Source organism: Hippopotamus amphibius, chromosome 3 (genome assembly GCF_030028045.1).
Source record: "Hippopotamus amphibius kiboko isolate mHipAmp2 chromosome 3, mHipAmp2.hap2, whole genome shotgun sequence".
Taxonomy (NCBI): Eukaryota; Metazoa; Chordata; class Mammalia; order Artiodactyla; family Hippopotamidae; genus Hippopotamus; species Hippopotamus amphibius.
The window spans coordinates 156729582-156743332 of NC_080188.1; the positions used below are offsets into that span (position 1 = coordinate 156729582).

The 13751-nt window shown below is 37.5% G+C and overlaps 1 long non-coding RNA gene across 2 annotated transcripts in view; it reads right to left on the reverse strand.

Moving 5' to 3' along the window:
* Positions 1 to 1080: 1080 nt before the first annotated feature.
* The window catches only part of LOC130849402 (uncharacterized), an 80955-nt gene continuing 68284 nt past the window's right edge, over positions 1081 to 13751 (reverse strand). The window contains exon 3 of one of the 2 annotated variants that reach the window (XR_009052735.1): positions 1081 to 1332. This is a non-coding gene — a long non-coding RNA (uncharacterized LOC130849402). Of the gene's footprint in view, positions 1333 to 8118; positions 11693 to 13751 lie in introns of those variants that run through there. The other variant, XR_009052736.1, reaches the window with a different exon arrangement.

The following is a 13751-nucleotide window of genomic DNA, read 5'->3' on the forward strand; positions in this document are numbered from 1 at the left end:
GTGGTGGTATAAATCTACATAAACCTGCAGATCACACAGTCTTGGGGAGAAAGTGCAGTTTTCAGCCCTATTTCCTAATTCACACAGCCCTCAGGGGATCAGCTCTGATTTCAGCCCCACCTCTGCATATGGGAAACTCGCTGGTGTTTGCACACTCAAAAGTTCGCAAAGGTGGTGCTAAGGCACCTGAGAAGGAGGTTGCTATGGTGGATGTTATGCATGTTAACAACAGGCTTTCAATGGTGGCACCACACCCACTCTGAGCACACTAACAGTCAAGCTTTTATGGTGGATGTTTCCCCTCTTTTTGTGCGCCCCTTAACAGTGACCCTTTGTTTCTATTGCAGGCCCAGGTTTCTTCTATATACACCCTCAGCTTGTAGCCATACCACATTCCAGTCCCTTCAGATTGTCTGTGCACAGCCAGTCCTAGTCCTCTCACTGGATCCATCCTCTAAAGCACAAGTTTCAGCACCCAGGCCCCAGGCACACAAGTGAATGCCTGTCTCGTGCTGGGGAGTGCAGGGTGGTGGCATGGACAATCTGTGCAGTTTTCTCTCTGTTCTGCCTGCTGCAAACTGGTTGGTGCCCTCTCCCCCAAGTCTTTGAAGCTCCCTTTTTGTCCCAGCCAATCTCCTGGCCAGTAAGGGGGCTTCCCAGTGTGCGGGAACTTTTCCTCTTTCACAGATCCCTCCCAGAGGTGCAGGTCCCTTTCCACTTTTTTTTTTTTTTTTTTTTTTTTTCTTTCTTTCTACCCAGTTATGTAGAGATCTTTTTTTGCACTTTTAGGTGTCTGAGATTTTATGTCAGCATTTTCAGTAGATATTCTGTGACAATTGCTCCACATGTAGATGTATTTGATGTATTTGAGGGGGGTGATCTCCACGTCCTTCTATTCTTCCATCTTGATTGGAGCCTCTTATTTGTTATAACTTAAAATTATTTTAATGTTTTATTAATAATGAGTGATCCAGAAACTTTGTAATTTTTAATATGTCTGCTTAAACGAATCTTTCTAAAGTTTTTTGAATTTAATAAATCCAGTTCTGGTACTGAGAGTGTAAGCCATGCAACAAAAACTTGAAAGATCAAATTAACTGGGACATTTTTCTACTTGGCTCACTCTTCTCAAGTATTCAACAAACTCTTTAAAAAAATTTAAACAGAAATTAGTAAGCAATAAGGATTTTTTTATTAGTTGAGAGAGCACTGTACAAAATGTAGATCCAACCCAGGAAAATAAAAGGTTATTTAATAAGTTTTACAGAGATCTTACCTCAGATGAAAACAATTTGCCACAGGAAGAAACTGTCCTCAATGCAAAAGCTCCATCTGAAAATGTATGATGTCATAAAATCAATTTCTGAGATAATATTACATGGCATTATCAATACATGCTCTGTGTATTGTCTCAAATTCTAGGGTGCTAGAGGTCAGGACCATTTCTCTCCATACAATCTCATTCTGTGAAAAAGAGTTTACATTATTTACTTGAGGCTAAGTTGTTTCAGAGGTAAACAGATTGCACACAAATTTAGAGTCTGCTTATCTGCCAGATGGTCTATGAGACCTCAAAGGTAAAGTAGCTTCTTGAACCGAATTCTTGTTTCAAGCTCCTCATGAGAATCAGGAGAGCCATAATTTATGAACCTAAATGTCAGCCTACTTCCCTTCTCCTCCATCATTGATTTTATCCCATTTTTATGCCACTCTTGCTTCCTTTTGGTTTGATGTTACAATCTCGTTTAGCTCTTTTCCCTTCCTCTGTTCAGCACATGCCTAACTGGTGAGAGCCAAAGACAAGTAAATTTTGTTTCTCTCTGAGAAGAGATGAGAGAAAGGTTTGCTTTTATCATTAAAAGGTATCTGGTTTGTATTGCATTTCTTTTTGGAGATGTCCTATCTTCTGAAAAAATATTTAATGAATATTTAGATATCGATAACCTGAAGTAAGATAAGTGGGCAGTAGACATCCAAGATTCTTGTTCCCTTTGCTAGATTATTGATGTTTTCTCCTACCTTCCCTGTTTTAATGTAAAATAATGTGTATTGACATGCTTTTGCTTTGACATAGGTGCCAATAGAGTAAGGTCCCCCTTGTCCTCTCATCAGACTGTCTAGCTCTTCTACTTTCTAGCAGCTATGAATCCACAACATGAAGGAATTTTTTCAGCTCAATGGGAAATAATCACAGAATCTGTTCATTTTAAGCGCAGAGAGGAAAATTGTTCTTTAACAGAAGCCAAAATACATTTTACTTAATTTGTAAAGAAATTCAATTTTCACTTGTAAATATTAATTCTGTAAAGGCATTTATCTGTTTCCCTTGACCTGGATATTTTTAACATACATAAGAGAAACCACCACCAACAAAAAATCCTCAGATTTTGGAAAATTATGAAATGCATTTCCTTAAACCATTTAACCCTCTCTATTTTCTGTCTCTGAATGAAATGAATTGGACGTTCTTCTTTTTGGGCCAGAATGTGTATCTGCATAGCCAGGAAAAGAGGAGATACATTTCCCACCACTTATAAACTGAGGCACGACCCCAGGTTACAGTCATGAGTTTGGGAGAAGATTCTCCAAAGGCCAGTAAGAAGGGCAGTTTCTTGATAAAAACAAAGTAGTGAATTTGATCTCAGGGGCAAAGGGGAAGACAAAACACACCAACTAGAATGGTAGTGTGGCCCTGTGTATCTGCTTGGTTCTCTTAGGATTCCTTTGAGGCAAAAGCCAACCAGGAAAGCAGTTGTCAGATGGGCTGTGAGCTTCAAGTTGTCTGTAAACAGTTGAAGTTAATGTAATGAATACTGAAGGTAATAATATAGCTGTGATTAGTACAATAATTCACTTCCACATTTTAATCATCTTCAAATAGCTTAGTTATACCAAATGAATGTTTGTATAAGTTTATATTAATGCTTAATTATCTTTGTCGAACATTGGATTTCTATTTAAAATTCTACTTAAAGAAAAGAATTTCACTACTACACACAAAAAAAGTATTAATGTCAAAAAACAGTAAAACATAGTGGTGTTGGTGGATTCAGTGACAGGCTTAACTATTGAGTCGCTTTCCAGAACACTCCTGAGGGAGCTGCTGTATAATGAGGGTGATGCTGCAACAGTGCTGGTTCTCAGTGATGCCTCCCCACCAGGAGAAATAGGAAAGTCTCCAAAATTAACACAGGTAGCTCTCACACGAGATAGGCACCCCGACGTCTTTGCTGGGGCAGGTGTACTGTAAATAACTGACTGGTCCACATTGGGTTGTAGTCTGTCTATTGTGGTCAGTTTCCTAAGCAGGGACTGGAACTGCGTTTTCCAGCTCTAGAGTCAGTAGCCCTGAGTGGCTGCTGAGGATGTTAAAAGTGGCTCTTCCTATGTAAGATGAGCTTGAGTGCACAGTACACACCAGATTCAAAGCCTTAGTGCAAAGAAATGTACAATCCATGGATACTGGGTTAAGTAAAATATATTAAAACTAATTTTCCTGCTTTTCTTTTTTTTGATGTGGCTTCTAGAAAATTCAAAATTACCTGTGTGACTCACATTGGACTTGAATAATAGATTTTAGAAAGTTGTCTTTTGTTACAAAAGAAAAACAGTGTAATGTGAGTTTTAGTCACTTAGAAGACTTTCTAACCAGAACACATGATTTCCTTGACAGTGAAGGGTAAATGAGACATTACTGAACTTAAACACTCTTGGAATCATTACCTTTTTAAAGGTTCCATCTCAGAGCCACATTTTAAATTGCAATATTAGGAAAGTGTGTGTTTCTATGTAGCCTTTCCCATTAGCTCTAAATTAAGATAAGGGAATATTTACTAAGTATGGGATTGCTCTATTTCTTGTCTTGGAGGTTATCAAAAATACGAAACAAGGATAGAAAAAGGGTTTCTGGAGTGAGACTGGTTGAGCATTTGAAATTACTTTAAAAGAATCCTTTGTTTCCTAGTTCAGTGACTCCTACTACTTTAAATGCTGTTTTAAAAAAAATTGTCCATTTTCAAAAATGGGCTTCTGGATTTCAGTTTCTGTACTTATGTTCATCTCTGATGTTATCTTTTTACCTTACCTTGTGGGGAAACAGAGTTTAGCAATGCATTCACCACTTACCAGAGTAAATCAACCACTCCAGCAGAGCAGACACACTAAATAGTTACCATAAATGTGTGTATCTGTTTATCTTTTGATTCTGTTACAATGTTAAGATTTACAGTAAATTTGTACAGCTACTATGAAAAACAGTATGAAGGTTCCTCAAAAAATTAAAAATGGAACCACCCATAGTTCCACTCTGGGTATATATTTGAAGGAAATGAAATCACAATGTGGAAGAGATAACTGCACCTCCCTGTGTACTGCAGCATTATTTACAATAACCATGCAATGGAAGGAAACTAAGTGCTCAGTGATGGATGAATTGATAAAGAAAATGAGATATATATATACATACACACACATACATGCAAATGTATATACATACATACTGTGGAATACTATTCAGCCATGAAAAAGAAGGAAATCCTGTCATTAGCAAGAACACTTATGGACCTTGAGGGCATTATGCTAAGTGAATAAGTCATACAGAAAGAGACAAATACTGTATGATCTTAAGTATATGTGCAACCTGAAAATCCACACTCATAGAAAAAGTAATCAGATTTTTGGTTGCAAGAGGTAGGGGGTTTGCAGGTGGTGGAGGAACTGGGTGAAGGCAGGGAAAAGGTACAGAATTCCAGATATAAAATAAGCAAGTACTAGGATATAATGTACAGCATGGTGACTATAATTAGTGATGCTGTGTTGCATAGAACCATATCCAACGGTTCTGCATCCGTAGATATGGAGGACTGGCTGTGCTATGCCATATTATATAAAGGACTTGAGCATTTGGATTTTTATTTGCAGGGGAAGGGGTTGAGGATCTGGAACCAAATCATCAAGGGATGACTGCACTGGCAAATTGCTGAGAGAGCAGGTCTTGAAAGTTCTGATCACAAGGAAGAAAAAAAAATTTGGTAACTATGTGAGTTAATAGATGTTAAAAGAAACTTATTGTGGTAATCATTTCAAAATATACGTATTATCAAATCATGCTATACACCTTAAACCTATACAGTATGATACACACATACTATGTTGTCTTGTTCTTCACTTTGCTGCACTTTGTAGATATTGCATTTTTTACAAATTGAAGGTTTGTGGCAACCCTGTATTGAGCAAGTCTATCAGTGCCTTTTTTCCAACATCGTTTGCTCATTTCAGGTGTCTGCATCACATTTTGGTAATCCTTGAAATAATTCAAACTTTTTAAATTATTATTCTATTTGTTGTGGTGATCTGTGTTCCGTTATCTTTGATGTCACTACGATGACTCACTGAAGGCTGAGGTGATGTTTAGCATGTTTAGCAATAAAAAAAATTTTTAATTAAGCTATATACATTGTTGTTTAGACATAATGTTCTTGCACTCTTAATAGACTACAGGATAGTGTAAACAGAACTTTTATATGCATTGGAAAAACCAAACAATTCATGTGACTCACCTTATTGCGATAAATTGCTTTAGTGTGGTGTTCTAGAATCAAACCTGCAATGTCTCTGAGGTATGGCTGTATGTCAATTATGTCTCAATGAAACCAGAAGGAAAAAAACAATCTAAAAAGTTATTCTTTAGTTTTTTCCACTCTCACGAATGCAACTGTTAAGTCACAATGCTAATATTTCAGTGTGGCTTCAATGTAGTCACCATCTTTTATGCTTCTCTGGAACATGTAGGAAATTGGAATTGAACATCTTGCATATTTTCCTTTTAATAACATGAGTATTTACAGGGCAAGTCAACACAGTATCCCTGGTAGTATTAAGGTGAGAAAATGTAGTTTTCATTTTTTCTATAAATTTATTTATTCATTGGCTGCGTTGGGTCTTCATTGCTGCACGCAGGCTTTCCCTAGTTGCGGCGAGTGGGGGCTACTCTTTGTTGCAGTGCAAGGGCTTTTCATTGCGGTGGCTTCTCTTATTGTGGAACATGGGTTCTAGGTGCATGGACTTCTGGCATGTGGGCTCAATAGCTGTGGCTCACAGACTCTAGAGCACAGGCTCAGTAGTTGTGGCACACAGGCTTAGTTGCTCCAGGGCATGTGGGCTCTTCCCGGACCAGGGCTCGAACCCATGTCCCGTGCGTTGGCAGGTGGATTCTTTTCCTTTTTTTTTAAAGCTCTTTATTGGACAGGTTGGTGGACTCTTAACCACTGCACCACCAGGGAATCCTGAAAATGTGATTTTTAAATAAAATCTCCAAACTCAGAGAAATATAATTCAAAATTAAATTTAATTAATTAATTAAAATTCATTAGTAAAGAAAGTGATTTTGAAATCTTTTCTATTCAAAGATTAAAGCCAACTCTTAAAATGTGTTTTATATATTGTTTATTATAAAAAGCCTTTACAAATATGTGTACACTACTTCAACACTTAGACATTAAAAACAAGAACACTGAATATTGGAAATTTGAACAAGTTTGACTTCCTTAACTAAGAATAATACCAGAATACACTCTTACGGTTAATAGGTTTAAATACTATTTTTTAAAATTTGTAAACTTTTGGTGATTTAGGGAAGCTATAAAGTTTATGTCTGGCATTTGTTCTTCATCCCTTTTAATAACAATAAACCAGTCTAAGAAATCAAGAAGTCAGTGTCAGTTTCAGTCTCCTGTACAATGTTAGACAGCTCTAACACCCATAGCAGGAATGCCAGCTCAGGACAAAGTGAACACTGTGAACTTGTAGTTTTCTTAAAAAGAATATAATTCTTTAAGAGAGTTAGAATCCATTCTAAATTCTGGCTAAAGGTGGTTTTCTCTCCCCACTTGAATAAAGAGATGTCTTACTTTAAACATGTCATCTAAATGTAGGCAGTTTGTAGGGAATAAATTTATCAGATAACCTCAAATTGCATCAGAATCTCAGTTTTTGTGGGCTCCTCACCTCATCTGTAAAGGGCACAGTAAAAATGAAGCCCCATATTTCAGAAAAGCAAACTTAACTTTGTGGATTTGCTGTAGATCACGCAAAGGGATGGAAACAGCAAAGGTAGCTCTTGATGTTCAGGCGGGACAGATCCCAGGCCTCTTCTCTGTCCTCACACCATGCAGGGCCTCCTTCAAATGAGCTCGTGGCCAAAGAGAAGGGACTGCCACTCTAACTCAAATTACACTTTTATAGGTTTTGTTTCACAGTATTATAGTTAGTAGCACAAATTGGGCCAAAAAACGTTGCCTTGAGAAGCATATGAATGAGGAATCAAGAGTGGACCAGAGTAAATGTTGTTTTACTCCCTGAGGACATGTTTGTAAAGCCCTGTAAGTGATCCTTCCCTTTGTAATGTCGGGTGAGGCAGATTAGGAAGCTAAGTCTGAACAGAATAAATTCAGGAATTCTGAAATAAACATAGAGTTGAAGTTTTGCTGTACCCACTGTCACATGCTTTTCAAGAATGTAGCACTTTTAGAAATAAGGGGTGGCTGTAAGTAATTTTTTTTACAAACCCTCAAGGAAGTATTTTTCAACCCAAGATTGTTATGCTTACCAAAATAGACTTTTGTAGTAGTTTCCACTTCAAATTTAGTTTTCCCAATTTAATATATATGTGAGATTGAAATATGTGTGCAGGGACTTCCCTAGTGGTGCAGTGGTTAAGAATCCACCTGCCAATTCAGGGAACAGAGGTTTGAGCCGTGATCCAGGAAGATCCTACATGCCATGGAGCAACTAAGCCTGTGCACCACAACTACTGAGCCTGTGCTCTAGAGCCCAAGAGCCACAACTATTAAGCCCACGTGCCACAGCTGCTGAAGCCTGCACACCTAGAGCCCGTGCTCCGCAACAAGAGAAGCCACCACAATGAGAAGCCCACTCACTGCAACCGAGAGTAGCCCCCATTTGCCACAACAGGAGAAAGCACGCACGCAGCAATGAAGACCCAACAGCCAATAAATAAATAAATAAATTTATTTTAAAAAAGAAGAAATATGCATGCAAATATAAATTATGTTCTGTTTTTCAAATATTAATTTGTCAATTACTTAAATATGTTGGGAAACTATTTTTCTCTAGAAATGTTTGTTTAAACGAGAGAGGGAAAAGTGTATTTGAATGTAAAGTTTTCTTAAAACTGCAAGAATGTATCCCTAGTGGAATGAGAAGTCTCATGTCTCTATTGTTCATTTTTTGAGAATTGGTCATTCAAGTCTATTTAAAAAATAAAATGCCATTATGGAGAAGTTCCCTTTGTGGTAATGGGTTTGTTTCCACTGTGGGGTTTGGGGTTTTTTTTTTTTCTTCAAATCTTTATTGGTGTGTAATTGCTTTACAATGTTATGCCAGTTTCCACTGTACAACAAAGTGAATTATCTGTATTTATACATATATTCCCATGTCCCCTCCCTCCCGTGACTCCCTTCCACACTCTCTATATCACCCCTCTAGGTCATCACCAGTCATCAAGTTGATCTCCCTGTACTATGCAGCAGCTTCCCACTAGCCATCTATTTTACATTTGGTAGTGTATATATGTCAATGCTACTCTCTCACTTTGTCCCAGCTTCCCCTTCCCCCACTGTGTCCTCAAGTCCATTCTCTACATCTGCATCTTTCTTCTTGCCTTGCCACTGGGTTCATCAGTGCTGTATTTTTGGAATCCATATATATGCATTAGCATACGGTATTTGTTTTTCTCTTTCTGACTTACTTCACTCTGTATGACAGACTCTGGGTCCATCCATCTCACTACAAATAACTCAATTTCATTCCTTTTTATGGCTGAGTAATATTCCATTGTATATATGTGCCACATCTTTATCCATGAATCTGCTGATGGACATTTAGGTCACTTCCACATCCTGGCTACTGTAAATAGTGCCACAATGAATATTGTGGTACACTTATCTTTTTGACTTATGGTTTTCTCAGGGTATATGCCCAGGAGTGGGATTGCTAGGTCATGTGGTAGTTCTATTTTTAGTTTTTTAAGGAACTTCCATACTGTTCTCCATAGTGACTATATCAATTTATATTCCCACCAACAGTGCAGGAGGGTTTCCTTTCTCCACACCCTCTCCAGCATTTATTGTTTGTAGATTTTTTGATGATGGCCATTCTGACCACTGTGAGGTGATACTTTATTGTGGTTTTGATTTGCATTTCTGTAAAATTAGTGATGTTGAACACCTTTTCATGTGCCTCTTGGCCATCTGCATGTCTTCCTTGGAGAAATGTCTATTTAGGTCTTCTGCCCATTTTCAGATGGGGTTGTTTGTTTGATATTGAGCTGCATGAGCTGCTTGTATATTCTGGAGACTAATCCTTTGTTAGTTTTCTCCCATTCTGAGGGTTGTCTTTTTGTCTTGTTTATGGTTTGTTTTGCTGTGCGAAAGGTTTTTTTTTTTAATTTATTTATTTTATTTATTTATTTATTTATTTATTTTATTGGCTGTGTTGGGTCTTCTTTGCTGTGCACGGGCTTTCTTTTTTAGTTGTGGTGAGTGGGGGCTAGTCTTCGTTGTGGTGCGCAGGCTCCTCATTGCCATGGCTTCTTGTTGTGGAACACAGGCTCTAGGTGCGTGGGCTTCAGTAGTTGCAGCACATGGGCTCAACAGTTGTGGCTCACAGGCTCTAAAGTGCAGGCTCAATAGTTGTGGCGCATGGGCTTAGTTGCTCCGAGGCATGTGGGATCTTCCTGGAGCAGGGCTTGAACCCATGTCCCCTGCACTGGCAGGTGGATTCTTAACCACTGCACCACCTAGGAAGCCCCTGTGCAAAAGCTTTTAAGTTTCATTAGATCCCATTTGTTTGTTTCTGTTTTTATTCTCATTACTCTAGGAGGTGGATCAAAAAGGATCTTGCTGTGATTTATGTCATAGACTGTTCTGCCTATGTTTTCCTCTAAGAGTTTTATACTGTCTGGCCTTACATTTAGGTCTTTAATCCATTTTGAGTTTATCTTTGTGTATGGTGTTAGGAAGTGTTCTAATTTCATTCTTTTACATGTAGCTGTCCAGTTTTCCCAGAACCATTTATTGAAGAGGCTGTGTTTTTTCCATTGTATATTCTTGTCTCCTTTGTCAAAGATAAGGTACCCATATGTGTATGGGTTTATCTCTGGGCTCTCTATTCTGTTCCATTGATCTATATTTCTGTTTTTGTACTAGTACCATATTATCTTGATTACTGTAGCTTTGTAGTATAGTCTGAAGTCAGGGAGACTGATTCATCCAGTTCCATTTTTCTTTCTCAAGATTGCTTTGGTTATTTGAGGTCTATTGCATTTCCATACACATTGTAAAATTTCTTGCTCTAGTCCTGTGAAAAATGCCATTGGTAATTTGATAGGGATTGCATTGAATCTGTAGATTGCTTTGGGTAATATAGTCATTTTCACAATGCTGATTCTTCCAGTCCAAGAAAAAGGTATATCTCTCCATCTGTTTGTGTTGTCTTTGATTCCTTTCATCAGTGTCTTATAGTTTTCTGCATACAGGTCTTTTGCCTCCTTAGGTAGGTTTATTCCTAGGTATTTTATTCTTTTTGTTGTGTTGCAATGGTAAATGAGAATATTTCCTTAATATCTCTGATTTTTTATTGTTGTATATAGGAATGCCAGAGATTTCTGTGCATTAATTTTGTATCCTGCTACTTTACTAAATTCATCAATTAGTTCTAGTAGTTTTCTGGTGGCATCTTTAGGATTTTCTATGTAGAGTATCATGTCATCTGCAAACAGTGACAGTTTTACTTCTTTTCCAATTTGGATTCCTTTTATTTCTTTTTTTTCTCTGATTGCTGTGGCTAAAACTTCCAAAACTATGTTGAATAATAGTGGTGAGAGTCGGCACCCTTGTCTCGTTCCTGTTCTTAGAGAAGATGCTTTCAGTTTTTCTCCATTGAATATGATGCTGGCTGTGGGTTTATCACATATGGCTTTTATTATGTTGAGGTAGTTTCCGTCTATGCCCACTTTCTGGAGAGTTTTTATCATAAATGGGTGTTGAATTTTGTCAAAAGCCTTCTCTGCATCTTTTGAGATTATCATATGGTTTTTATCCTTCAATTTGTTAATATGGGGTATCACATTGGTTGATTTGCATATATTGAAGAATCCTTGTGTTCCTAGGATAAACCCCACTTTTCATGTGCTGTTGGATTCTGTTTGCTAGTATTTTGTTGGGGTTTTTTGCATCTATGTTCATCAGTGATATTGGCCTATAGTTTTCTTTTTTGGTGACATCTTTGTCTGGTTTTGGTATCAAGGTGATGGTGGCCTCATAGAATGAGTTTGGGAGTGCTCCTCCTTCTGCTATATTTTGGAAGAATTTGAGAAGGATAGGTGTTAGCTCTTCTCTAAATGTTTGATAGAATTCGGTTGTGAAGCCATCTGGCCCTGGGCTTTTTTTTTTGTTGGAAGATTTTTAATCACAATTTTAATTTCAGTGTTTGTGATTGATCTGTTCATATTTTCTATTTCTTCCTGGTTCAGTATTGGGAGGTTGTATTTTTCTAAGAATTTATTCATTTCTTCCAGGTTGTCCATTTTGTTGGTATATAGTTGCTTGTGGTAGTCTTTCATGATCCTTTGTATTTCTGCGATATCAGTTATTCTCCTTTTTCATTTCTAATTCTGTTGATTTGGAGAAACACACCAAAACACATATTAATCCAACTAACAAAAATTAAACCAAAGAAAAAATATTAAAAACGCAAGAGAAAAGCAACCAAAAACATACAAGGGAACCCCCATGAGGATAACAGATGATCTTTCAGCAGAAACTCTGGAGGCCAGAAGGGAGTGGCAGGATATATTTAAAGTAATGAAAGGGGAAAACCTACAATTAAGATTACTTCCCCCAGCAAGGATCTCATTCAGATTTGACAGAGAAATCAAAAGCTTTACAGACAAGCAAAAGTTAAGAGAAATCAGCACCACCAAACCAGCCCTACAACAAATGCTAAAGGAACTTCTCTAAGCAGGAAACATAAGAGGAGAAAAGGACCTACAAAAACAGAAACAAAACAATTAAGAAAATGGTAATAGGAACATACATATAGATAATTACCTTGAATGTAAATGGATTAAATGCTCCAACCAAGACACAGACTGGCAAATGGATACAAAAACAAAACCTGTATATATGCTGTCTACAAGAGACCCACTTCAGACCTAGAGACATACAGAAACTGAAAGTGAGAGGATGAAAAAACATATTGCATGCAAATAGAAGTCAAAAGAAAGCTGGAGTAGCAATACTCATATCAGACAGAATAGATTTTAAAATAAAGACTGTTACAAGAGATAAAGAAGGACACTACATAATGATTAGGGAATCAATTCAAGAAGAAGATATAACAATTGTAACTATCTATGCATCCAACATAGGAGCACCTCAATACGTAAGGCAAAGGGGAAATGGAGAGTAACACAATAATAGTAGGGGACTTTAACACCCCACTTACACCAATGGATAGATCATCAAAACAAAATAAATAAGGAAATAGAAGCTTTAAGTGACATATTAGACCAGATGGACTTAACTGATATTTAAAGGACATTCCATCCAAAAACTACAGAATACACTTTCTTCTCAAGTGCACATGGAACATTCTCTAGGATAGATGACATCTTGGGTCACAAATCAAGCCGTGGTAAATTTAAGAAAACTGAAATCGTATCAAGTGTCTTTTCAGACCACAACTCTATGGGACTAGATACCAATTACAGGGAAAAAAAGTGAAAAATACAAATACATAGAGGCTTAAGCAATACACTACTGAACAACAAAGAGATCACTGAAGAAATCAAATAGGAAATCAAAAAATACCTAGAAACAAATGAGAGTGAAAACACGATGACCCAAAACCTATGGGATTCAGCAAAAGCAGTTCTAAGAGTAAAGCTTTTAGCAATACAATCCTACCTCAAGAAATAAGAAAAATATCTAATAAACAACATAACCTTATACCTAAAACAATTAGAGAAAGAAGAACAAAAAAATCCTAAAATTAGCAGAAGGAAAGAAATGGTAAAGATCAGATCAGAAATAAACAAAAGAGAAATGACGGAAACAATAGCAAAGATCAATAAAACTAAAAGCTGGTTCTTTGAGAAGATAAACAAAATTGATAAACATTATCCAGACTCATCAGGAAGAAAAGGGATAAGATGCAAATCCAGTGTGTTTTATCTCAAATCAGAATATGCTTCTAATTGGGGCCCATGTTCTATAAGCATTCCCCTCCCACAACCACCACTTCTGCCCCTCCTGTCTCAGAGCCTTAACTTGAATATGTCTGGGCTTCTCCCCTCCCCACCGGTCATGTGCCTCCCCTGCTCAAAGGTTCTCAGTCTGACCTCCTTATCCACAGCATAAAGTCCATTTCATGGTACTTGAAAGCTTTCTACAGTTAATTCCCAATGTTTCTTCCCAAGCCTTCTCTTTCTACAACACTTCATATAACCTGCTCTCAGTCAAGCCAGACCATCTGTCCTGTGCTCTCTACTGTATTCCTGGTTCACTATTGCATAAAGTGCTTCTGATCCTCTCCGATCCTGGGCATCTTCCAAGGCCCAGCTCACAGAGCCCATTCTGTGCAGCACTTCCTGATTTCTGCCCAGCTCTCAGCCTTTGTTATCTTCCTGGCCTTGAATTAACCACATTCAATTATCTATATCCATGTGTATG